Genomic DNA, 26,605 nt, shown 5'->3' with positions numbered 1-26,605 from the left:
ATGGTGGCCGGGAAGTGCAAAACCAAATTAACAGATCTAAAAACAATTCAGACAAAATGGAAGAAAGGTATAGTTTGCGAAAGGTATTCTTACTGCTGACTGAACAAGTCATCTGTCACTCAAGATATACAGGAAGTACAGCAGGCTGCAGCAGTAGAAAGTGGATTGGTGTGTGTATGAATGAGTGCAGCTCTGCTCTTATAGCATTCCTTAAATCGTTTAATCTGTAATAGTTTAATGTGTAAAAGTAACCTTACTCCATGATACATTAGCGATATATCCATATCAGGGCATATGAATGTCCTTCCTTAAAGTAGCATTGAATGAATTCCATTTTCTTATAAATATAAATATATATGTTTGTTATTTTCTTTAAAAGATAAAGATAAAATAGTTTACACAGAACTCCAAACATGTACAAGAAATAAAGTTTAATTTACAATTTTCTATTTCTTGTATATCTTGAGTGACAGATGTCTCGTCCAGTCAGCGGTAAGAATTCCATTCGCACACTATACCTACCTTTTCCGGTTTGTTTATATATATATATATAAAGTTTAAATTAAAGTAACTATTTTATCCCTAATGAGCAAGTCTACGGCGACAGTGGCAAGGAAAAACTCCCTGTAATGATATAAGGAAGTAACCTTGAGAGGAACCAGGCTCAGAAGGGAACCCATCCTCATTTGGGTGACACTAAACAGTAAATAATGTAAATGTAACTAAATAATGTCCTTTCTACAACAGCAACCACGGGCTTATGGGGAACTATTAGGTAAGTATAGTTTTGGAGTTCATTAGAGGCACTAATTGCTTGCTGTCGCAAGCTGACCGATGTAACGGCAGATCCGTGATGGTGTGATAGTCCCCAAGTGGCTCTGTCCATGGCTGTCTCCTGGTAACAGGCTGTCCACACAGATCCATCCACAGCATCAGTGAGCACCACAAAGCGACAAGACTCCGACCAGGGGTAGAGGCAGTGGTCACACTGGAAACTCAGAACACTGGGAGGTCGGGAGTGGGATGTATAGCTTGACAGAAAAAGACAGAGAGAGAGAGAAAGATATTAAGTATGCTTATTCTATTTTCAGATTTGTTATTGCGTTTTCGGATTTGTTATTTTGTGAAATTTTGAGAAAGACGATTCATTACGAAGATTAAGCCAAGATATCACTCATATACTGTACATCAGCCATGTCATGACCTCCTTTGCAAATCAGGAAGCTGTCAGCATTTTAAACCATCTATTACTTTCAACCATCTTTAAAGTATAATGCATGTAATTTAAACCAATCAGTGTTGTAAACAGCACCCGCTCTTTCTGGTGATATACTTTATCTCCATACTCTTGCCATATGATAAGCAGCTTCAGCTCAAATTCCCTTCATGCAGTCCTTCTTCCATGACACTTGACAGAAACCTTCTCCGGGTATTGTATAGCATGACTACACTCAGCACCTGAATAAATACTCCAACTTAGATAAAGCTATAAAAAATGGAGCATTATGTAAAGATTATGCGAAAAACACATCACGTTGTCTTCCAAATTGGAAATAAACAGAAGGTTCTAGAAGATTCTGCACTATTTTAAGGTCTCTGATTAAATGTAAGCAAATGTGTGGTAGTGTTAGCTGCTTTGTACAAAAGGTCCAATTTTCCTCATGTCTAATCTGTTCTTTTGATTCATGTGTTCAAACGACACGCTGATGGATTTGATCTAAAATGGATCATAAGGTTTTACACAAATTTGTGGAGTCTGCGGCAGCTCAGGTCTCACTGCTTTTAAAGCCGAACCCAAAAACCCCCAAAAGAAATTCATGAAATTCATGTAGAAAAATGTTCTATTTTTAATTCTGCTTTTAATCTAATTTGTCAATAATAATTTACTGCATTTATTTAGAAAAAAAAGGAAAATAGAAGTATCTTCAAAGTCTGAAAAAGTCTAAAATTCTCAGTGTAAAGCTTGTTATTTGTTTTTCTGTCTTAATGGTTCAATTGCTCTCAAATGTTGAAATGCAGAAGAAAATGCAGGCATATTTATTCCATTAAACTCATCTCATATTCTAGTCTTTAATGTATGTGAAGTATTTGACAAAACTATTTATATAACTATATTTCCCTATATATAAAATGTCTAAATACTGTAATATATTTTTCAAATATAGCAACAATCTATATATTGTAAAATTCTATAGATTTATAATACAGTGGAACCTTGGCATACGAATGCCATCTCTTACGAATTCTTTCCTTACGAATACAAATTTTGCAAGAAATTTGCGTCGGCATTCAAAGCATTTGTAGCGTACAAAGGAACCTGAACGTCGGCTAAGTTGCGCAGAGATCCGGGAGCTGTTCAAAATTTGTTTGTGTTAGTGGAAAGCCAAGAGAAGCCAAGTGAAGCGAGCTGTTTTAAAAGAGTCAACCCAGGACACCCATGTTGCCTTCGGTACGCATTCAAAAGCCACGTAATTTTTCACACGTTTTTTTTGTTGACAGATGGTGGTGTGGGTGGTCTGTTCTATTTTTAGCCCAAGCTTGGTGGCACGACTTCCTGTGATGACCCTTGACATGTAATTCTTGGCTTGGGTCAGTTCTTTGCAAGCAGCCAAACAGTTTACATACACTTCATATTGGTAATATTTTTGAGTGGCTGGAACAGATTATCTGCATTTACATTATTTCTTATGGAAAAATTTGTTTCGCGATACAAATTTTCGCCTTAAGAACTCGCCTCTAGAACGAATTACATTCCTATGCAGAGGTTCCACTGTATTTATAATATTTCTCGTGACCATGTTTAAGCAAGGACATTATTTACATTTACATCAATTACTCTCCAGCGTCACCCAAAGGTTGTGTTTCCTTATGTGTCTGGTCCCTCTCAAGGTTTCTTCCTAGACTTTATAAACTTTATCATTTTTATTCTAAGTTTCTATACTTCTCTAAAGCAGCTTTGAGGCAATGTCCATTGTTAAAAGCGTTATACAAATAAATCAAATTGAACTGAATCAAATATTTTGCCAACATATTATCTATCCTTCTATGGGAGAATAATAGATTTTGTCATATGTGTATTATAAGGATGGTCCACTCTCTGACTTTTTTTTTGCCTGCATGTTTTGATGATATCACCTTGTTGCTCCACTTCAGAATATTCAATATAATAACAGTTGATGGAAACACACATACAGACACCCAAGTCCTATTTTCTCACATGTGCAGCGCTCTTTACCAGCACTGATTGCAATTATCTGTCTGAGTGATTTTATATTATCTGAGCCTCCTTCAATCCCATTATGTGGATGTCATTTGCATGCTTTTTTTCCTATCCACTCGAAATGGATGTTAAATCATTTCTCATACAACTCATCTCCGATCCGTTTTCATAATCAAACAACTTTTCTCTGAAAGTGAAAGAAGAATGAAGCAGGCTAACTGAAAATTGTTTCTGTTTCCTTGGTTTGTGTATGATGAGACTTTATAAGAAGCAAAGGGACAGATCATTTGTGAGCGTCTAGAATGTCTACACTTGCAATAATTAATCCTTAGTAGTAACTCAGTTGGATTTTGTTTTGGAAGATGTTTCTCAAGTAATTAAAAGAGTAGTGTAGTGAAAAGAAAATTATTCCTGAGTCTTTGGCATCCAGAATAATTACTGTCCAGCATACAGTGTGTGGTTGTTGCGAGGTTTCAGGATGTTGGGAAGAAAATAATAACATATGAGTTTCACTGTTTTTTTTTTAAATGATGGCTTCATTTATCAATATAGTTTAGAAAAAGATCATATAATTTGTGCGAGCTTTATATTGTAAATTTACTTATAAAGCAATTCACTCTTAGGAATCGGATATACGAGAGAAGTTACTTCAATTTATTCATGCTGTCAAGGTTAAATAGCTTAGTTATTACTCATACACACATATATTTAATGCAAAGTTTGTTCTGCGGTGGCCAAGCTGCATTACTGGAAGTTTTAACAATACCAGGTTTTTGTCTTTTATGGAATTTTGTTGCCATCACTAATTGTAAATCAGTGGTGTTATTTATAAACTGGCAGACGATTACGAAGAAAATCATTACCAAAATTTGATCACTTAGGCTCAGCGTTGGTGACATTCCAAGCCGTTGCCATCTGCTCGGGTTTAGTAGTGTCTTGACCATAGCCTGCCTCATGTGTAGCACGCTGATTGTGTCTTGTTTATATCTGTTTGCTGATTGAATGATTTGCTTGCCTCATGTTTCTGAGTATTGTGTAGCCACTTTGCTGTTCCTGCTACAATACTTCTAATAAAAGCTAAAAAAATTAAACCATTTTTTTTGGGCAAAATATGATATGATAGAGTGCTGGTTATGAAACAAGGAATGACTTATGGCGTTTTAAAAAATAAAATAAAATAAAATAAAATAAAAAATAATAAAAAACATAAGTGTGTAGACAGAGAGAGAAGATGGAAAGGTAAGAGTGTAGGACTGATAATAGGAACTCTGAATGTTGGTACTATGACAGGGAAAGGTAGAGAGCTGGCTGATATGATGGAGAGAAGGAAGGTGGATATACTGTGTGTACAGGAGACCAGGTGGAATGGGAGCAAGGCTCGTAGTATAGGAGCAGGATTCAAGCTGTTTTATTATGGTGTGGATAGTAAGAGAAATGGGGTAGGTGTGGTCCTGAAGGAGGAGTTTGTGAGGAATGTTCTGGAGGTGAAGAGAGTGTCAGACAGGGTGATGAGTCTGAAGTTGGAGATTGAAGGGGTGATGTTGAATTTTTTTTTTATGTTGCATTTTTGCTCTGAGAATGTTGATGGAGAAGTATAGGGATGGTCAGAGAGAGTTGCACTGTGTGTTTGTAGACTTGGAGAAAGCATATGACAGGGTGCCAAGAGAAGAGCTGTGGTACTGTATGAGGAAGTCAGGAGTAGCAGAGAAGTATGTCAGAGTGGTGCAGGACATGTATGAGAGGAGCAGGACAGTGGTCAGGTGTGCTGTAGGTCAGACAGAGGAGTTCAAAGTGGAGGTGGGACTGCATCAGGGATCAGCTCTGAGCCCCTTCAAGTTTGCTATGGTGATGGACCAGTTGTCAGAGGAGGTCAGACAGGAGTCTCCTTGGACAATGATGTTTGCAGATGACATTGTGATCTGTAGTGAGAGCAGAGAGCAGGTGGAGGAAAACCTGAAGAGGTGGAGGTTTGCGCTGGAGAGAAGAGGAATGAAAGTCAGTTGTAGTAAGACTGAGTACATGTGTGTGAATGACAGGGAGGGAAGTGGAACAGTAAGATTACCGGATGAAGAGGTGAAGAAGGTACAGGAGTTTAAGTACTTGGGGTCAACAGTCCAGAGTAATGGAGAGTGTGGGAAAGAGGTAAAGAAGCAAGTGCAGGCAGGTTGGAATGGGTGGAGAAAGGTGTCGGGAGTTCTGTGTGATAGAAAAATATCAGCGAGAATCAAGGGGAAGGTGTACAAGACAGTGGTGAGACCGGCCATGCTGAATGGTTTAGAGACAGTATCACTGAGACAGAGACAGGAGTCAGAGCTGCATGTAGCAGAGCTGAAGATGTTGAGGTTCTCTTTGGGAATGACAAGGTTGGACAGGATTAGGAACGAGTACATCAGAGGGACAGCTCATGTTGGACGTTTGGGGGACAAAGTTAGAGAGGCCAGATTAAGATGGTTTGGACATGTCCAGAGGAGGGAGAGTGACTATATTGCTAGGAGAGTGTTGGACATGGAGCTGCCAGGCAGGAGGAAAAGAGGAAAGCCAAAGAGGAGGTATATGGATGTAATAAATGAGGATATGAAGCTAGTGGGTGCAAGTGTTGAGGATGCAGAAGATAGGGATAGATGGAGAGAGATGATGGCGACCCCTGAAGGGAAAAGCCGAAAGAAGAAGAAGATAATTACACATGCATGGTATATATGTCTCATGAAGCAACTCCATGAACTCCACGAAGCAACTCCATGAGTAGATGATTTCTTTCTTTTTTTTTCTTTGTCCCTTTCTCAGTTTAGGTGTATTTGTAGTGATTTGCATATTTGTTTTCCTTTTCTTTCTTTACCATGCTTTCTTTCTTACTGCATCTTAATTTTGTGCATAAGAAATCTCTGAATAGGAACACTTATAATGTGCATACATTTTACATGTCATGTCTGAAGAAAGTAACCAGCCACCTCTAAACCCACATGTAATGAGAGATTTTCTTAATCTGTAAATATGAAAGTAAATATGTGTTTCAGTGACTGCTGCTCTTTTGATGACATGACCTTTATGCCCTTTTTAAAAATATTCAAAGAAGCTGATGCAGATACACAGCCAGTGACATTTTCTTTTAGTGACATTTCAAATGTAAATTCAGCCATATTATTCCTGATCCTTCCTATTAAGACTATCTGTATAGATAAAGTAACACATCAAATGTCATAAGATTTTTAAAACAGGGGTTTTTAAGTGAACGTCAAGGAAAAGTGTATTTGTATTTTGTCTTGATGAACTGACTCAGTTCAGTTTAAACAAATCACATTAGAATTTTATTTCATTTTAACTAAGAGAGTGTTCAATGGCATTTGATATGCTGGTCACACTTTACAGTAAAAGTACACTAATAATCCTGCACTAATGCCTGAATTAATACTTAATTAAATATGAACTAATGATGAGTTAAGGCATGTCCTAATCATGAATTAACAAGGAACTAAGACATGAAACCTACTGTATGAATTCATGCCTGAATAACGACCACCAAGTAAATGTTAATTAGATAATGTATTAATTAATACGGGATAAACTAATCAAAATTCATTTATAAGAAAGAATATGAATTAAACATACATCATTTCAAATTGTTTATATAATTTGCTGTATGCTGCTGTGTACACAAACATCATTGGATGGTGCTGGATTACTTTCACAATTTACTTTAATCCTCCTTATTATAATATTAGTGTGAAAGACACACTAATAATAAACAAGAACAACTTGTTTTTCCATCCATTTCTTTTCAAATCCCACCGAGGTACTAGAACCAGCTCTGGGTGGCTCAGGCTTGGTTTCTGCTTCTTTACTGCTTCTGCCCTCCTTTACTCTTTCTTGTAGAGCATGCTTGATTTAGTTTACCCCAATAATCAGCACCAGTGCACACACACAAACATACAAGATTTATATATCATGGCCAGCTGAAACGTGTAGAAGTAGTAGAACATTATTGGTGTTTTTAATCAATGGTGAGTTTCTAAAGATAAAGATACTAAAATCCCCTCTCCCTTCTCTTGCACAAGTTGGTATCGCCCATCTATTGCTTCGCAACACGGAGCTTCATTACTGCTGTTTGACTAAAAGAGCAACAGTAGCTTTAAGATAAAGAGAGTCCCTGTTCAGCAGACTGGTTTGCATCGTTGGTCAGAGAGGGAGAATAAAAAAAAAAAAAAAGGATAATATGGTGTACCCTAGCTTATGTCACTTCATCCAGAAATATGTTGTAGTTAGCTAATTCATAGCAACTCAGCTGTAACAGTCAATAAAACAAATTAGCAAAATACAGCCTTGTGCTAAATGTTATTTTAAACAGCAAGGTTGTTCACACTGAATGAACTCAAACCGGAGTAGGTCAAACCAAATCTACACTATATTGTCAAAAGTTTTGGAACACCCCTCCAGATCATTGAATTCAGGTGTTATTTTTCAGGGCTTGGGCTTGGCCCCTTAGTTCCAGTGAAATGAACCTTTATAGTTTCACCATACCAAGACATTTTGGACAATTTCATGTTCCCAACTTTGTGGGAACAGTTGGGGGATGACCCCTAAGTCTTAATTCAGGCATTAGTGTAGGAATATTTGTGTGCTGTTATTGTAAAGTGTTACCGAAATGCTTCTCTTCGAAAACTTATAACTTGTGTTATACTCTACATGTGCATCGATGTACAGTGTCCATGTACAGTGTGTACCGTATATAAGGCACGGATCTTATCCTGCTGCTGATTCTTCCAATATAATTGTAAATTTTTAAAGATTGACAGATTTACTTTTGGTACATAGTGAGAATGGATCTTGTTGGTTGTACTGCAGTGGGAGTCCTAGTTGAATTTAAACATTGAAGCAGAGCAAAATATCCAAGTGGTGTGATAATCCAACTGTGCCTCTAGGTACAACAACCCTGTTCTTTACTAGGATCTTTTTTTAAAAAATAAATTCTATTATAAATTAATAACAAAAAAAAAGTTTTAGAGGCCAGGTAGCAGTGAGAAGTTTACTAGCAGGATATAAATGAGAAATTGAAGGAAAATGTCAGGATTTTTAAATCCCATTTCAACCACAGCAGTGAAAAGTACAAAAGCAACTGATTTATTTATTTTAATACACAACTTTTAATAGAAAAAAATGTTATCCATAATTTTTAGGGGTCCAAGCACCAGTGGTATAATATCCAATATTCGATGATCCAATATCTGCATTGGACCATCAAATTATTCCAGAAAAGAAAATGGAATAATAATAATATCATCTTATAGACCAGACTAAGATTTTCTGCATGAAGAGGTATGTTTTGTCAAGGACGTAAACACAGCAGGGTTTATATAAAGTCGTGATCTTCTCCAGGGAATCAGTGGACATTCCTATTCTGTCTGTTGAGTACTTGAGCCTTTTTTTATAGTTTCTACGAGCAATTTATTTATGGGACAATGACCTTAGTAGCAAAGGTACTCAGTAACAAAGGTAAACTTGAGGCCAGTGTCACATATTCAAAAGTCTCATCCCAGGATCTGCAACAGAAATGTGAGTGTTCTGTGTCCCAACTCCATCCAACAGACTTGACAGAACAACTGTGAATAAAAGTTTTATTCACAGATTTATTAAATATTGTCATCCAGTCAAGACCTGCTGAAATATATAAATAGTATAACTACATATAGCCTCATATATCCTCTCAGGATGTAGAGTAGGACTGCAGTGTGAAAACTTTCACATGCAAAAACAGCCAGAACTGCTGTTATTCTTAGCTATTAGACTAAAAAAAGATTAGGCCAAGCATCGCAGAAACAGAGAGGGGCAAAAAAAAAAACCCAAAACACTTTACACACTCTCTCTCTCTCTCTCTCTCTCTCTCTCTCTCTCACACACACACACACAGGGTGCTCTAGGTTCCATGTTATGGCCATTTAGCTGAGAATAGCAAACTGTTTTTGTTGTTTTTTGGCAGGAGAAAGGGCAATTTGAGCCCTCTTATGGAAAATCATTCAGCCTTAAGTGACAGTTGCGGTCGGGTTTGTATTAATTTGCAGCTTTGGGACAGTAGTTGTCCAGTTGGCTAAGATTTCATCATTTATTCTCTGCGTTTTGTTTCCAATATTATTTATTTAATTATTGCGGACGCCGGTAGCCTGACTGGAATTGTTTCTTTTTTTTAAAAAAATAAATAAAAAATCTGCTTGTTTTCTAATGCACATATATAATTACAGTTGTTCCATTTTTCAGGCATCCCTCCACCAGTATAAATAATATAGAGTAATAATAATATAAAAAATAATCTGACTTTCTTTTCTCCAAATATTGTGCATATTTTGTTCTCCTCCTCCTCCTTAATGTCTTATCCCGGACATTTCCATGCTACTCGGTCAGTGGAAATTGGATTGTGTCAGGGATTCTATTCATCATGTGATTATCCCCTGAAAATAGGAAGTCTGATGCAATAATAACCTGAATATAATCACTATAATACACTCACCATCCACTTTATTGGGAATACGTGCGCTTTCATGCAATTATTTAATCAGGCTATGGTAAAACAGCAGGGCAATGCATAAAGTCATGTAGATACGAGTTAAAAATTGGGAAAAAAGGTGTGAGTATGTTAGACACTGCTGCTGCTGGTCTCCTGGTAGAAAGAGAAAAAAAAAGAGAAAAATATTGGGACTGAAATGCCTTGCTGATGAAAGAGGACAGAGGAGAACCTACAGACTGGTTATAGCTGACAAGAAAGCTATAGTATCTCAAATATACACTTTTTACACCTGTAGTGAGCAGAAAAACATCTCAAAACACACAACAGTTTGCATGCATAGGATCTAATGGAAGAAGGCCTTATAGTTTCCACTCCTGCTAGCCAAAAACAGGAATTTTACTTATTAAAAAATGACAGATAACAATTGAAAAAAGTCCATGTTTTTCCTTTAACTCTTCAGTATCACTACATGTGTGTATATATGACTTTAAAAAATATTACTATTTTTTTCCTCATGTCCACTAGAGAACTTGGGACTTAACACTAGTTGCTTAATGGGAAATTTTGCCCTTTCGACATTACAGTTTATAAGGTGGCCTAATGAACTAATACCTCATATCATGAGAGAGAGAGAGAGAGAGAGAGAGAGAGTGAGAGACAGTGCAAGGTAAAAACCAAGGCTGCAAGGGTCAGCCACTTCTGTGAAATTGAAAAGGGACCAGATTAGGTTATCGTGTGAATTCCCAGTGAGTGCAGCTGCTTCAGTGAAAACATTCAATTTACGCAACACTGGAATCATAAAGGTTGCAATAACGTAGGTATTAAACTGCTAGTGGATATTGAATGTGAGGGCCAAGGTGTCTCAGAAGGCTTAGTAAAGTGGAGAGAGAGAGAGAGAGAGAGAGAGAAGATGGTTATGGAGAAAAAAGGCGCATTAGCAGGAAGCATTGTGCCAGTGACTGTAGCAAAAGACATTGTTATTAGAAAGCAAGAACAAGAAATAAAAAGAGAATATGGAACAAGAGTAATAAGCTAATGGAGCGCTTAATTAGCACACCTTAGAGATCTGACCTGATCATGGTAACATATTCCCTGTGTTTTTGCATGTGTCTGCTAAATTCAATATCAGTTGTAGAGCTTTTCATTATTATTATTTCGATTATTATTATTATTCATTTCAAGATAGGGACTGACCGCTTTAGGGACAGTAATAAGCAAAATAATAAACAGAAATGACCCAAAGAAAAGGAAGTGAAGCTGTGAAACAATAAAAGATAAAGATGGCAAAATTAACTGTCTGTACTTTTTTTTAAGTCACTAATTAAAACCACATAGTAAAATAAAGGAAATGATTTTAATTAATTCATTTCAATCTAATTAAAATGTATGAAATTATTTAAACTGCCGCAAAGGTTCGGAGTTCAGTAGAATTATTACAAGAATCACTGGTTGAGAAACAACATGAGTTAAAAAACATTCTGCTACAATATAATTATAAATAAATATATATATTATAATTATATTTTTCTTTATACATTATGTGCTGTAATACAACTTGCACATACCTTTCTAGGCACATATGAACTAACATAACCATATCTATCTATCTATCTATCTATCTATCTATCTATCTATCTATCTATCTATCTATCTATCTATCTATCTATCTATCTATTTATTTATTTATTTATTTATTTATTTGCACTTCATTTGCACAATTTCTATTATTTGCACTTCTGGTAGAAGCTAAATGACCTGAGTCTGATCTGAGCCACACAGGTAAAAGCTTGAGAAATATTGATTATAAATTTGGCAGACAATCCCATGGCAATATGCTTAATACCATTTGTCAGGCAAGTCAGTCAGACAGCAGAGACATAAAATGTTGCTGGTTATTCTTTGTGCCTTTATTTCTCAGAGTCAGAAACTGTAGAAATGTAGTTTGCAACTATTTTGACTGGTTGTGTTCACTATACATGTTCATTTCTATGTCCATGCATCGCCAGGGGGAATTCTTGTAAAAATATTTACATTTTTGCATTAATTGTAAAATGTCTCCATTATAATCTGTTGTACAGACACTAAGAAAGCAGTGTCACAGGATCACCAGAGAGATCGACGCAGAGATCTTTGTCCATAGATGAGGATGGGTTCCTTTTTGAGTCTGGTTCCTCTCAAGGATTCTTCCTCTTACCATCTAAGGGAGTTTTTCCTTGCCACAGTCGCCTCAGTCACCTCAGGCTTGCTCACTTGGGATAACATCTAGGACTGTCTGTTTATATGTTTGTTGTTTTCTTATGCTGTTTCTCATGTAAAGCTGCTTTGAGACAACGCTCTTTGTTAAAAGCGCTATACAAAAAATAAAATAAAATAAATTGAGATGAAAAATCGGAAAGGGCATTTATGGCTAAGTTTTGGGCACAAGCTTTTTGCAGTGAAAAGATACATTCATATAGAAGAGAATGCTCTGAGTATTCCATGTTGTAAACCAGACGTAAAGACATGATACCTGTCAGAGTAAATGCACAAGACAATAGCTGATGAGAGATGGAGCGAAGGCTTGATGGAAGATGCAACTTCCCAGTAGACATGTTCATTGTTGCTGTTGACACAATCAGTCAGAGCCTCAGACATCGCCTGAAGGTCTACAGCTTTTCTGGGACCTTTTTTTTCAGTGCAGGATCCAAATCCAACACCGCTATCAGGAGAGAAGGCACCTGCACATCCATTTGACTTGCTGGCATTGAAGTAAAAAATCACCTACTGCTTTCTGTGTCACATGATAAATGCTGTGCCAGCACTTCGATAGAAGAATTAAGAACAAGCCTAAACGTCTTCATTGAAAATCTGAATCGTTCTCAATCATATGGAGTTATCTATTTAAGAAAGCCGGAGACTTGAATTGAGACTGGGGCACAATTCCAATCTTGCATACAGACTGCAATCGCAAATGTCCACAGTTGTTCTTTGCTGAAGCCAACCCTGCTAAACCACAGTGCCTGACACTAGCCCACAAAACAGTGAGACAATATGAGATTTTCCTGACATGCAGGGTGACAGGCATTATGTGGATATTCCTCCTTTCTATAGTTACAGATAGTTACAGTATAGAAGTATAGACCATCCAGACAGAAACTTGGGCTATTAATTAGAGAGGCTTAGCTGACACCTACAGTTCTACAAGATGGCAAAACTGAAAAGAGCCTTGAAGCGAGGTGTCAGAGGATGAGGAGACATTATTTAATAGTTGGATTAGACAGAGGAGACGTCAATAAGTTGATGAGCCAACTGCTTTGAGTTTCACATGATAAATACCTCTTCACTCCGTTAATTTTGAGCTACTTATGGACAAAAAAAAGAGACATTATTGGGCTTATAGAGCTATATGTTTAAGCAAGTGCAAGAATAGATTTCTTTAAGATGAAACCAACAATGAAGAACCCACATCCTATCTGATTCTTCTTGCACACTTCAAGAAAACGATGGATGAATTTTAACATCAATCAGATGTTTGTTTAAAATGAAAAAAATCTGTATGAACAAACAAGCATGTAAGTTTTCAAAAAATTATTCCATATAACATGGTGGTGCTAGCTCAAGTGGGTTCCAGCACCAGCGCCACCAAGCTGCCACTTTTGGGTCCTTGAGCAAGGCCCTCAACCCCCTCTGCTCCAGGTTTTGCTACATCATGGATGACCCTGCGCTCTGACCCCAACCCTCCAAGGATGGGATATGCGAAGGAAGAACTTCACTACGCAGCAATGTATATGTGACAAATAAAGGTTACTTACTTACTTCAGGTGAAACATCAGTGGATGCTGTGTGCTGAAGTAGACAGAGGTATGGTATGTGAACCAACAGTTCTCTCTAAGCTGGCGATTATGTTTACCACATACTATCATTTTAATATTTTAATCTTCAGTTCCTTTCAGATTGAGCTGGATCTTTAAGTGTACACACACACACAGATTTTTCTAAATGTCCTCTTTTTGGAATGCTTGTGCTTCTTAATGTTTTGCTGACATTAATCTTGAGTAAGACTGTAAAGCGTAATGAGAAAAAATAATGGCCAGGATCTCTCTCCGAGTGGTCCATAAAGCAAAATATTTAATGCCCTCCTTTGCAAACTTTGAATGTAACTTTCTAGATAGTCACACAGGTCTGCCCACTGAGAGAAATGTTAAACATAAACACTTCAGATGTCTTATTCACAGCCATAAACACATCATTAGTGATTAAGCATTAAAAAGACACTATTAGTCTATTAGGCTTTGTGCATTTTATTAAAAAATTCTACTTCCAATTTGCAGGACACATGTGCGTGTACTCAACACGGTTGTGTAGATCCAGTAATCAATCAATGCCACAGTCTGTAGCACGAAACGGAAAGCAAGCAGATGACATTAAACCAGAATAATCCCTTAAACGAGAAACAGGAATCATGAGTGAGGATCAAAAACAGGAAGTAAACACACACACATACACACACACACACAATCGAGGCAACACAGAGGCACAATAAGCCTTTGCAATGAGACAAAGCCACAGGAAGGATATAAATAATCTATAACTAATCAAGGCCTAAACACAGGACACATGGACACACACACACACACACAGCAGGTGGACAATCCAAAACTCCAAATCAGAACAAAATGCACATGGAATTCAAAGAATGAAGCAAGTGGAGGGACTTTGAAAGAAAACTTGAGAACAATACTTGTTGCACTTCGAGCTGGATTTAGGCTAAAAGTACAAGGTAGCATGTGGGGCTTGGTTTGTGTGTGTGTGTGTGTGGACCTAATGTACCTAACCCCAATTTTAATATAAATGTTAACACCAACTCTCTCTCTTCTCTCTTCCCTTGCACACACACACACACACACACACAAACGAAGCACCTTGCCTTGTATTTTTAGACTGAAGTCAAGATCTTTGTTCTAACCTGCAACTTTGAAAGTTACAACAATAAGTGCCACACTGTAGTTCCAATTTGGTATTCAACCAGCACAGAAATCTACACACACACACACTTAGAGACAGAGAACACACACTCTTCCTTAATTAGTTGAAGCTTTTGTATGCGTTTTATTCCTCTGTTGCAAAGGAATTCCTCCTGTTTTAACGAGGTCCGGTGAACAGGGAGAACAGATGTCGTTTTTTTCATTAGCTCGCTGTGCTCGTAAAGCCGAACGCAATTACGATTTTATCTTTATGCTATGATGAGCGTAATTATTGCACACTCAGTGAACACATGATAAAAAAATTTCCTGGCCGCAATCAGCAGCGCTCTGACATTTCTTTTCTCCTCGCGTTGCTCAGTGAAGCGATGTAAGCTATAAACAAATACATGTCATAAATAAAGTGGCACTCTATGGATGGTAGACAGTATATACTTCTTTCTCAGTGATATTTGAAAAGAGTAAAGCCTCAGATTGAGTTATGCATACTGTACATTTGTTTTAATGCCCTGAACAATGTGTTATGCTTGAATGTGTCTATTCTTGACAACAGTGACTCAATAAAAAAAAATTCTATCAGGATTTTTTAACCTTCAGGAATCAGTGATATAGCTGTGCTTCATCTTTTAAACATGGGACACGGTCTGTGTGTTAGGCATGAAGTGAAGGAAGATAAGGATTATATAATTTAGCTCAGTGGATGGCTCTAAACACACACACACACACACACACACAGAGTCTTAGATTCTTAGATTATCTCTGTCATTTAGAGCTATTATGTGTGTGACACAAACAGAGCCCTGAAGAAACGTTTCTGTGTGTGTTATCTGTGTTCATCATGATAATAATCTACTTATACTTGTTCATCCTCTACATCACCTATAAGAGAAGTGCAGGAGACTGTGTTGAATCCCACAAGCACATTTTTTTTGTGATATTTGCTATAATAAAAGCGAATCAATAGCCTTTTTTAAACCACCATGATCCTGACTAGACAGTTACTCAGGATGAATGAATGAATGAATGAATGAATGAATGAAATAATGAATGAATGAATGAATGAATGAACTAAATGCATCACTCAGAGATGAACATTCATATTAATAAATGAGGTCTTTTTCCTGTGAGCTTATTCACAAGAAAGGTAAAGATTCCTGCTTACATTCAGGATTATAGTCAAGATGTGCACCTTGTAAATTGGATATGGATAAAAAATGGATATTGCGCCTCCTCCTCATGTGTGAGATCATGTTGATTCTTAGTGACAAATTATGGAATATAAAACAACAAAATTACAAGGTGATCTTGCTCACTAAATGGCGGCTTGACAAACTTAAAAACTTCAATACTGAAGAACTTACTTACTAGAGACAATTGTCTAACTGTCTAGGAAATAAATAAATAAATAAACATGCAGTCATGTTTTCCACATGAATTCCACGTGAACACATTTGAACTTTAGGGTTACATTCAGTGAACAAATGATATTAGCTAGTGATGTGGGGAAAATAGGAAAAACAATGTATAATATACATATATAAGGTAAAGTGCTACTTTTGGGCCCTTGAGCAAGGCTCTTAACCCTCTCTGCTCCAGGGACAGTGTATCATGACTGACCCTGAGCTCTGTCCATGAATTCCTAACAAGCTGGTATATATGAACAAAAACTTTCACTGTGCTGTAATGTATATATGTCAGGCTAATAAAGAAATATATAGTAAGTAATTCTTGGATTGTATGTTATGGACATGAAAAATGTTTATTCATTTGTCATGAGATCAATGAATTGTGAACTGATTTGCAAGTTTAATCAAGAGTAAATTGAGTGTAGTCAAAGAGTAGCTTCGAGAATTCTTGTGTCTCTGTCATTGAATGATTAGCACTTATTCTTTGTCCTGGTGTCTCATTAAGATGTATGATCCCCTGTCACAAGAAATAGGGAACAGGGGACCTGCTCAATCAGTGATGATACATCTCTTCCTGGCACCCCTATGGTTTATCTGCCATAATTACTCCCTGTCACGGGTGAACGGTTTGCCTTTGTCCTCTAATTGCATTAATTGAGAATGAACTGGTGGGAGATGATGGATGGGACAGGAAATGACAAGTTCTTTGGTCATAATCTGACAACGTGAGCTTGGCAGTTGTTTTACAATGTCTGGAAGCTAGCTAGTCATGGAGGGGATTTGACCTTGTAAGGTCAAATAGACTTAAAATTAATGATGGTCAGTTGTAAGTACAGTGAGGGAAAAAATTATTTTATCCCCTGCTGATTTTGTATGTTTGCCCACTGACAAAGAAATGATCAGTCTGTAATTTTAATGGTAGGTGTATTTGAACAGTGAGAGACAGAATAACAACAAAAAGATCCAGAAAAAGCGCATTTCAGAAAAGTTCTACATTGATTTGCATTTTAATGAGTGAAATAAGTATTTGATCCCCTATCAATCAGAAAGATTTCTGGCTCCCAGGTGTCTTTTATACAGGTAAGGAGCTGAGATTACAGTAGGAGCACTCTCGGGGAGTGCTCTTAATCTCAGCTAGTTAACTGTATGAAAGACACCTGTCCACAGAAGGAAGCAATCAATCAGATTCCAAACTCTCCATCATGGCAAAGACCAAAGAGCTGTCCATGGATGTCAGGGACAAGATTGTAGACCTACACAAGGCTGGAATGAGCTACAAGACCATCGCCAAGCAGCTTGGTGAGAAGGTGACAACAGTTGGTGCGATTATTCCCAAATGGAAGACACACAAAAGGACTGTCAATCTTCCTCGGGCTGGGGCTCCATGCAAGATCTCACCTCATGGAGTTTCAATGATCATGAGAACGGTGAGGAATCAGCCCAGAATTACACTGGAGGATTTTGTCAATGATCTCAAGGCAGCTGGGACCATAGTCACCAAGAAAACAATTGGTAACACACTACACTGTGAAAGACTGAAATCCAGTAACGCCCACAAGGTCCCCCTGCTAAAGAAAGCACATGTACAGGCTCATCTGAAGTTTGCCAGTGAACATCTGAATGATGAGGAGGAGAACTGGGTGAAAGTGTTGTGGTCAAATGAGACCAAAATCCACCTCTTTGGCATCAACTCAACTCGCCGTGTTTGGAGGAGGAGAAATGCTGCCTATGACCCCAAGTACACCATCCCCAGGTGACAGGACAACTGCACCGCATCAAAGGGACAATGGACGGGGCCATGTACCGTTAAATCTTGGATGAGAACCTCCTTCCCTCAGCCATTGAAAATAGGTCGTGGATGGATATTCCAGCCTGAGAATGACCCAAAACACACGGCCAAGGCAACAAAGGAGTGGTTCAAAAAGAAGCACATTAAGGTCCTGTAGTGGCCTAGCCAGTCTCCAGACCACAAAACCTTAATGACATGGAGAAGATCTGCAAAGAGGAGTGGGCCCAAATTCCTTGAGATGTGAGATGTGTGCAAACCTGGTGGCCAACTACAAGAAATGTCTGACGTCTGTGATTGCCAGCAAGGGTTTGCCACCAAGTACTAAGTCATGTTTTGCAAAGGGGTCAAATACTTATTTCACTCAATAAAATGCAAATCAATGTATAAAATTTTTGAAATGTGTTTTTCTGGATTTTTTTTTTTGTTATTCTGTCTCTCAGATAAACCTACCATTAAAATTACAGACTGATCATTTCTTTGTCAGTGGGCAAAGGTACAAAATCAGCAGGGGATCAAATAATTTTTTCCCTCACTGTACACTGTATTATCATTTATAATATTCTGGGAATAATCTTATTAATGAATTTTATATATATATATATATAAAGAAAATTATGAATTTTCATATAGGTTGCTAATATATATATATATATATATATATATATATATACATATATATATATATATATATATATATATATATATATATATATATATATATATATATATATATATATATATATATATATATATATTTGTATGTAATGTATTTTTAAATTTAATAGATTCCATCATTTAATTCATTAGTCGAAATAAATAAATGATTTATTAATTTTATAATTGATTTTATTTTATTAAGCTGAGTGTTAGTACCTGACAATATTAACACCTTCCTTATAAGAATTTTACAATATTCAACACTTGAAATGCTAATAATCTTATACAAAGCATTATGTAGCACACTTGGTGAAAACAGATCGGTGAGTAATGTAAATCCTCTTTGTCTTCCTTCCTCTTATATCTCTGCTATCCTGCTTTCGCCTGTCTCTTTCCTCTCTATTCCTCATGCTTCTCATCAAGTCGTTGTTATAAAAGTGCACTCATCTTCTCAAGTTCATTTCTTTTTTTGACACCGAGCACACCATCTTCTCCATACACACATTCAATCTGTCAGCATCAGTCTCTCTCTCTCTCTCTCTCTCTCTCTCTCTCTCTCTCTCTTGTTCGTTCAGTCTATTCTAGTGTTTCTTGTTTAATGTACCATTCAGAGCAGTGCATTTGAATGTATGGCTGTGAAATTAGTGTGCAGACGTAGGATATGTAGCAGTTAATAAATAAAAATAGAATTGAACTGAATGTAAAGACAAAAAATGTTTCATTTGATATGACCATGTCTATTTTTGCAAAAGAAAAATTACTATATACATGAACACACAAAACTATCAAAAAATGTAATAATGCTTTGTAAATCCAGATGGTTTGTTTTAGGCAGAAGTAGACAATAATACTTTCTGAATTTTTCTCTCTTTGTTGGATCATGATTAAATCATGAAACACACACACATACAAACACAGTGTAATCACAACATTTTCATTTTCAAGCGCATGATCTGTCCTTAATTATGGGCAATAATGATTTAATCAATCATATCATACAGTGCAGTGATACACACCCAAACGAACAAGGCCGTGTTTGGGCTGCAAACAAATGAAGACGTGCACCAAAGAGGTGATGCGCCATTTAGTCTTCACCCAATTAGAGATCATCTGTCTTTATTATCTGGCTTTATTTTTCTCTCATTAATGTGATGAGCAAAGCCATTATGAGGTTCTTGTTTTCCTCCCAACAGTCACTGATCCAGAACCGGGTGGCATGTGATGAATGGAAGATAATGACATACACAATCAGTGCAAAAAAAAAAGTATTGTTTACTTTAAAGGACTTTTTTTTGGATCAGACAGATTGAGATTTATCTGTCATTTTTTTCTGTAATCATTTTGTCTATATTTCACACTGTACAAAATGTAAACTTCTCTAGAAGCGTATAAATATTAGTGATTTTATTTTAATTTCAGCAGTTCAGTCCCATGTGAAATCATGTGTTCGAGTCTGAGATGGAAATTTATTAGGCCAACCTAAAAGTGTGTGTTGAATAGCAAAGGTGTGTGTTCCAGGCAACTGTTGTAGCTAATGATTTATGTATTACATAAAGTGCAATATGACTTGATGCTTTATGATAAGATTTACTATTATATATTCTGATATTGGCTTATAATAGAAGCCGGTCTGTTACAATCCACTCACACCTTGGATGCATTATCAGTATAGTCAGCCAGATCTTTTTCTTTTTGGGATAATTGCACTGTGTATATAAAAGATTGATCAGATTTGGTTTCATCCATGAACTATTTACTTTAAGCTACTAAGATATCTTACAAAATTAAGTATTTAGTAGCCTGCAACCTGCCAAGCATACTAAAAATACTTACTTACTTATGCTTACTTTTTTGTATATCTCGATCAAACAATTATGGACAAGTATAGAGTAATTACATGTAGACTTTTTGTGTACTTGTCAGTATCAACCAAGCATATTTAAGTAGAATTTTGTTAAGTATATCTCGTTTAAGTACATAAAAAGTAGACTGAAAGTATTCACTCTTATTTAGTTTATACTAATAGCATGCTAAATAATATATAAATAGCTAAATGCACACTAAATACATTTATTTTTGGAATGTTATGCCATCTTCCTGATCATGCCATCTTTAAGATCTGCCTCATTAAATTGCTGATTTAATAGCTAACAATTAGCATGGAATTAGCCCATGCCATGCAGTCATTTAGTGTCACTAATTGGCTATTAATACAAAAGCACATATTTGCAAATTTGCCTTCATTTTGATTGAAAGATTTGGCATTAATGAGGCTGTAGGGTAATACGGGTAGTTATATCATGTCTGCTTCTTATGAAGCTTACTTATTGAAGCTCATGTGCTCATACTAAAGCCTTGGAAATGGGTTATGTTTTTAAAACTACCGTAAAGAAGCAGTATGGAAGTCAGTGATTTGCATAAATATTGTTGTTGCTGCACAAATGAAGGATATGGTACAACTGTTGAAAGAATATTGACACTTCAGGTCGTTGAATGCTGTCTCAAAAGAACTTTTTTAGATTTCCAAAGAGAGTAGGTCTGGATTAGCAAAATGCTATTTCAAGTGTTGTGTTAAATTATGTGTTAAAACTGTCATAGATTGTCACGTAAAGGGCTATTCCATATTATAAGAACAGGTACGGTATATGGGAAAGTGAACAGGAAAATAATTCATAGTGTTAAATGTTATCATGCAACAGCTTTATGCGTGAAAGATGTCTGAATATATAGTGACGGGTATGTGCCTGCTGCCATTTAAAGAAGAAATAGAGGATGGGTATGAAAGCGATGTTCAGAAAACAAAAGCTCATCATTCAGTCAGTGACAATCCAGAGACAAAGGCAGGCAGCAGACAAAAAGGCTAAACTGTTTGTCAGCTATCCTACTCGAGATGCCACCAAGGTTCCACCATATTAAGACTGTGAAAGTTTTTTTTGTAGTAATCTAATTAACATAATATTGGATCATACCAAATGCTTATTACATCTGATCTGAAAGTAAGGCTGCTAAATATTAGATCCCTTTCATCTAAAGTGCCTATTGAAGTGTAACTACAAGTGACCTGGGAATTAATATACTTTGTTCAACAGAGACTTGGATTACACCAGTTAAGTACTCAGCTTTAAATGTGTCTAACCCTCTCGAATTAAGCTACATAATACATCACCTTCGTCTAATTGGTTAAGGAGGAGGAACTGTTCTATTTATAAGAATATTCTAGGCTAGACATATTCATACTTTTTCACCCTGGGCTACACTTTCCATTTATTTTATTTTAGTCTTTTTAAATCAAGGGCCAAGTCATTCATCTTGCCAGGAGGCTTTACTGTCTATTATTAAGTGGGAGAAAAAAAATGAAATGAAATGAAATCAAATAAAACAGCATAACATGAATATAAATGTTTTCCCTCAATTTTAGGCGATAAAAATGCACTCAAATACAGACCATGTCATTCATTCATCATTCACAGCAGAATTCTTTGAATCCTTGAATGCTGGGACTTAGTTCAAAAATGGTTTGCCTTGTTCCTTGAATCAAAACATATTCACCTAATGCTTTGAGGTGGATCATGTAGTGGTTCAACAGAAAATGAAGAGCTATTTATGGGCGTTTCATTTATTATAAAAAGTGCTCTGTTGATACAAATAGCCGAGCATGGCTCCCGTAATTGGTCACAAATATGAATCAAAATAGCTGGTGTTGCACTGCTACAAGAATCCTCGTTATCAAATAGACACCAGTTGTTATACCCGTAAATTTATCTTGCTGAAATCAGAAGCTTGTAGGTGGGTAATATGTTGTTTTTGGTCAATCTGTACGTCAGTTTGACATTTTACGTGGATATAAAACACATAGTCATCCAACACCTCTCTGAAATGATCTCTGATCCCTGCATCACTATACAACATATAAAATATTGGTTCACAACTGTCATTAATGTACAATCCTGTGTGGTGCTGTAGTCAGCTTTTTTAAATCTCCCAGATTTTATTGACTTTGATAGCTTAACTTTTTGACCCTAATGAAATTACAGATTTCAGAAGTCATTGTTACCCCACTTTAAAGAAAACTGGGGGGAAAGCTAGCACCATGGTAAAATGATCACATTTGTACACCACTCATAATCATAGTTTCTTATTTAGTACTGTAACAAGGTTAACTAAGGAACAATAAGGTTCCTGAGCAAACATTTGGGTTATTATGATCTTGAATAATTGTTCGATCAAAAGAGTCAGGCTCTTTATCAGTGCCTAGAATAATGAAAACTACAATGGGGCAAAGCTTTTTCCTATAAAGCCCACAGTTTTGAAACAGTCTTCCAATAATTGTTTGGGACACAAACTGGGTCAATCTCAATTATTCACACTAAATTAGTTTTCTCAGCCATTTCTCAGGATATCTCTCGGTTAATAAACTGTGATATTTTGATGCCATCACCCCCACTCTTATGTGACTACTATGGTTTGTTGGTGGTGGAATGGTGGAACACTGATGTCCCAGGGTGACCTCCTACCTATGTTCTTCTGGCTGTGTTATAACAGTCCCCTGCTGGAGTGCCAGATCTTTGAAAGGAATTGGCAAGATGCAGCTGGATCCATTTACTGTTGCTAAATTTTCTTTTTGCCGACTGTAGTTATCCGTGGTGGAGCCAGACAGCCTGCTGTGATAGAATGGACTGACCCAAGACTCACCTCTTTGGCAAGTCCCCATCTATGCTTAAGGCGAGTGTGGTGGCCATTGCCTGGGGATAATAATCTTATTGCAACCTTTCTGAAGAAGACGCCTTTATAACCACACACACAGAAATCTTCTGTTTGCATATCTCAGCTGAAAAAGTTTAGGGTCAGAGCACAGGGGCAGGGTAAGTGCCTTGCTCAAGGGCCCAACAGCTTGGCAGTGCTGGGGCTTGAACCCCAACCTTTCAATAAATAACCCAGAGCCTTAACCACTTGAGCAACCACTGCCCCAAGGAGGCTTGCCCTGAAAGACGAAAGATGCTTTTTCCAGAAGAAAAGTTGCTAAATAGAGTTTATTTCCCTTATGTATGGAAACTTTTGGGACAGTTGGTGTAAACAATGCCTTTTTTGCTAGCAATCACCTCAGAGAAACAGTCAGGGAACTGCATGCTTTAACAGCAAGCTCTCCTTGCATGCAGTAGTAGTGTCCAGATGACATGGAGGAGACCCTGACATGGTCATATTCACATATTCTGTAGCCGTTCAGTTAACCTTTAAAATATTTGATGTGGTATCTAGTACTATTTGAACCAGAGGCTATTCAATCCTAAGATCATCTGTCATACATTGTAAGACAATGCACCGCTTTAAAGTACACCAAATGGCAGCTGACCCTCTCCTGTCAGAAATGATACAGCCTGACGTGCCTCTGCACTACCCTCTTCAGAGCCATATATACTACATGCCATTTAACACAGCCAGGGCGGTCAAAACCATGCTTCAGTCAAATCGTCATTCACACAACCAGCCATTAACCCTCCACCAAACAACAATTTCATATATGTTCAATAATCCCATGAATTCTGTCAGTTTCGCACAAAATACAAACATTGCAAGGGCAAACACATTTAATGTAGTATAATAACAACAAAAGATCTGAGAGATAATTAGTGTCATTGAAAATGTTAAAATATAATTGCCAAACAATTGCTGCAATAACTTCTAGAGACTTCACTGACTCACTGATCCTTGAATTCAGAAAGATCCTGGATCCTATAGGATCCTAAGGTGAATTTATTCATATACTTCTCCTGGACTTCAGGATGATCCTGGAGATTCAAAATGTTAATTAAATGATCCATTGATCCTGATGTTCAGGAGGCTTCTGAGGTATCTTAATTTGAGTTCATTTATCTACTGATCCTGGACATCTGGAAGAAAGCCTTCTACTGCAGTCAGTATGGAGGGGATGTCATTTAATAAAAGTTTGTGGACCTTAAAAAAGATCCATGTGAAGATATTGATCCACTGATTCTTGAGTTCTGGAGAATCTTAATTTAGATCATTTGAGCCGTGAGGATCTGAATGTGAATTAATTGATCCAGTGATTCTGTACTTCAGGAAGAAAGCCTTCAAGGCATCTATCTATCTATCTATCTATCTATCTATCTATCTATCTATCTATCTATCTATCTATCTATCTATCTATCTATCTATCTATCTATCTGTCTGTCTGTCTGTCTGTCTACCTACCTACCTACCTGTCTATCTATCTATCTATCTATCTATCTATCTATCTATCTATCTATCTATCTATCTATCTATCTATCTATCTATCTGTCTACTGTCTATCTATCTATCTATCTATCTATCTATCTATCTATCTATCTATCTATCTATCTATCTATCTATCTATCTATCTATCTATCTATCTATCTATCTGTCTGTATGTCTGTCTACTGTCTATCTATCTATCTATCTATCTATCTATCTATCTATCTATCTATCTATCTATCTATCTGTCTGTCTGTCTGTCTGTCTACCTACCTACCTACCTGTCTATCTATCTATCTATCTATCTATCTATCTATCTATCTATCTATCTATCTATCTATCTATCTATCTATCTATCTATCTATCTGTCTACTGTCTATCTATCTATCTATCTATCTATCTATCTATCTATCTATCTATCTATCTATCTATCTATCTATCTATCTATCTATCTATCTATCTATCTATCTATCTATCTATCTATCTATCCAGGAAGTAACTGCAGCATACTTCACTAAAAACAGTGCATGGAGTAAGTGAAGTGTAAAACACACATTCTCTAGACAAACAGGATGTTTAAGACCAATGCTTCAGCAGCTCTGCAGGAAAACAGCTTCTTAGCCTGTATGAAGTGATATTTTATAGTTTTATATTTATATTTCAAACTCATTTTTAAATATGTGTTTAATGTTTTCATCAATTGCTGTTCTCAAAATGTGCTTTCACCTCCTACAGCTCTTTTTATTATTTCCTCTATCATTTAATTATCATTTCATATTCAGTCCTATCATTTCTGTATTTAATTAATATTCATTTGTTTTAATTGTTGGTTGCACATTTTATGTGTGTGGTGCTGAGAGCCTCATAGGGCAACATATTTGCTCCCCAGTTCCCCAGTTCGACTGTTCATTTATAGAAATCCAACAACACACATACATGCAGTAAAACCCTCTTTCTTATTTCTTACCTTATGTTCTCTCACATCAGATCAGACCCTGTGACTCAGATGGGAGGCATTTATATATATATATATATATGTGTGTGTGTGTGTGTGTGTGTGTGCCTCAAGCATTTGATGTTTATTTCTGGCGGTTATGAGAAAATCAGACCGAGAGATGGGCAGCTGACATTCCCTCATAACTCTGTCTGACCTTTTCTTTTCCACACACACACACACACACACACGATCAAATGCATCAACAGTAGCAGGTGTTACACATTCCCTGAAAATGAAGAGGAAAATAAGATCCATGCATGCACACATGGACACACGCACACACGCACACACATACACACACAGGTGGTATGATTCGTGCTGACATGTGATGTATTGCAGTGTTCATTTGTGGTTTATGCTTTAATGCACGTTGGTGGCCTGGTGGTAGAGAAAGCAAGCCTATGCTTTCTGTAATTTACTCACACACACACACACACACACACACAGAATGTATAACCATTTGTTGATGCTATATGACCCAGCATATTCTTTCAGACATATACCCCCCATAGGAAAACCCAGTGTCTTTCTCTCTCTCTCTCTCTCTCTCTCTCTCTCTCTCTTGCTCACGCACACACACACACACACACACACAAACTTACATTCTCTACACATACAACCTTTTAAATTCAAGTGATGATGCTACATAGTAAACAAAGTTCTGCTAGGGAGCAGAGTCCATTACACACACACACACACACACACATGCAGTGTATAACCAACATTTGTTCTTTATGGTTTGCCATAATCTTTTCGACACAAAGCCCCCCACAGGAAACAGACAGAGAGAGAGAGAGAGAGAGAGAGAGAGCTGTCCTACTTGCCTGTACAGGACATTGTTTTCACAGTTT

Source organism: Hemibagrus wyckioides, linkage group LG18 (assembly GCF_019097595.1).
Source record: "Hemibagrus wyckioides isolate EC202008001 linkage group LG18, SWU_Hwy_1.0, whole genome shotgun sequence".
Classification (NCBI taxonomy): Eukaryota; Metazoa; Chordata; class Actinopteri; order Siluriformes; family Bagridae; genus Hemibagrus; species Hemibagrus wyckioides.
The sequence above is the reverse complement of the archived record's forward strand: the minus strand, read 5'-3'. Positions refer to the sequence as shown.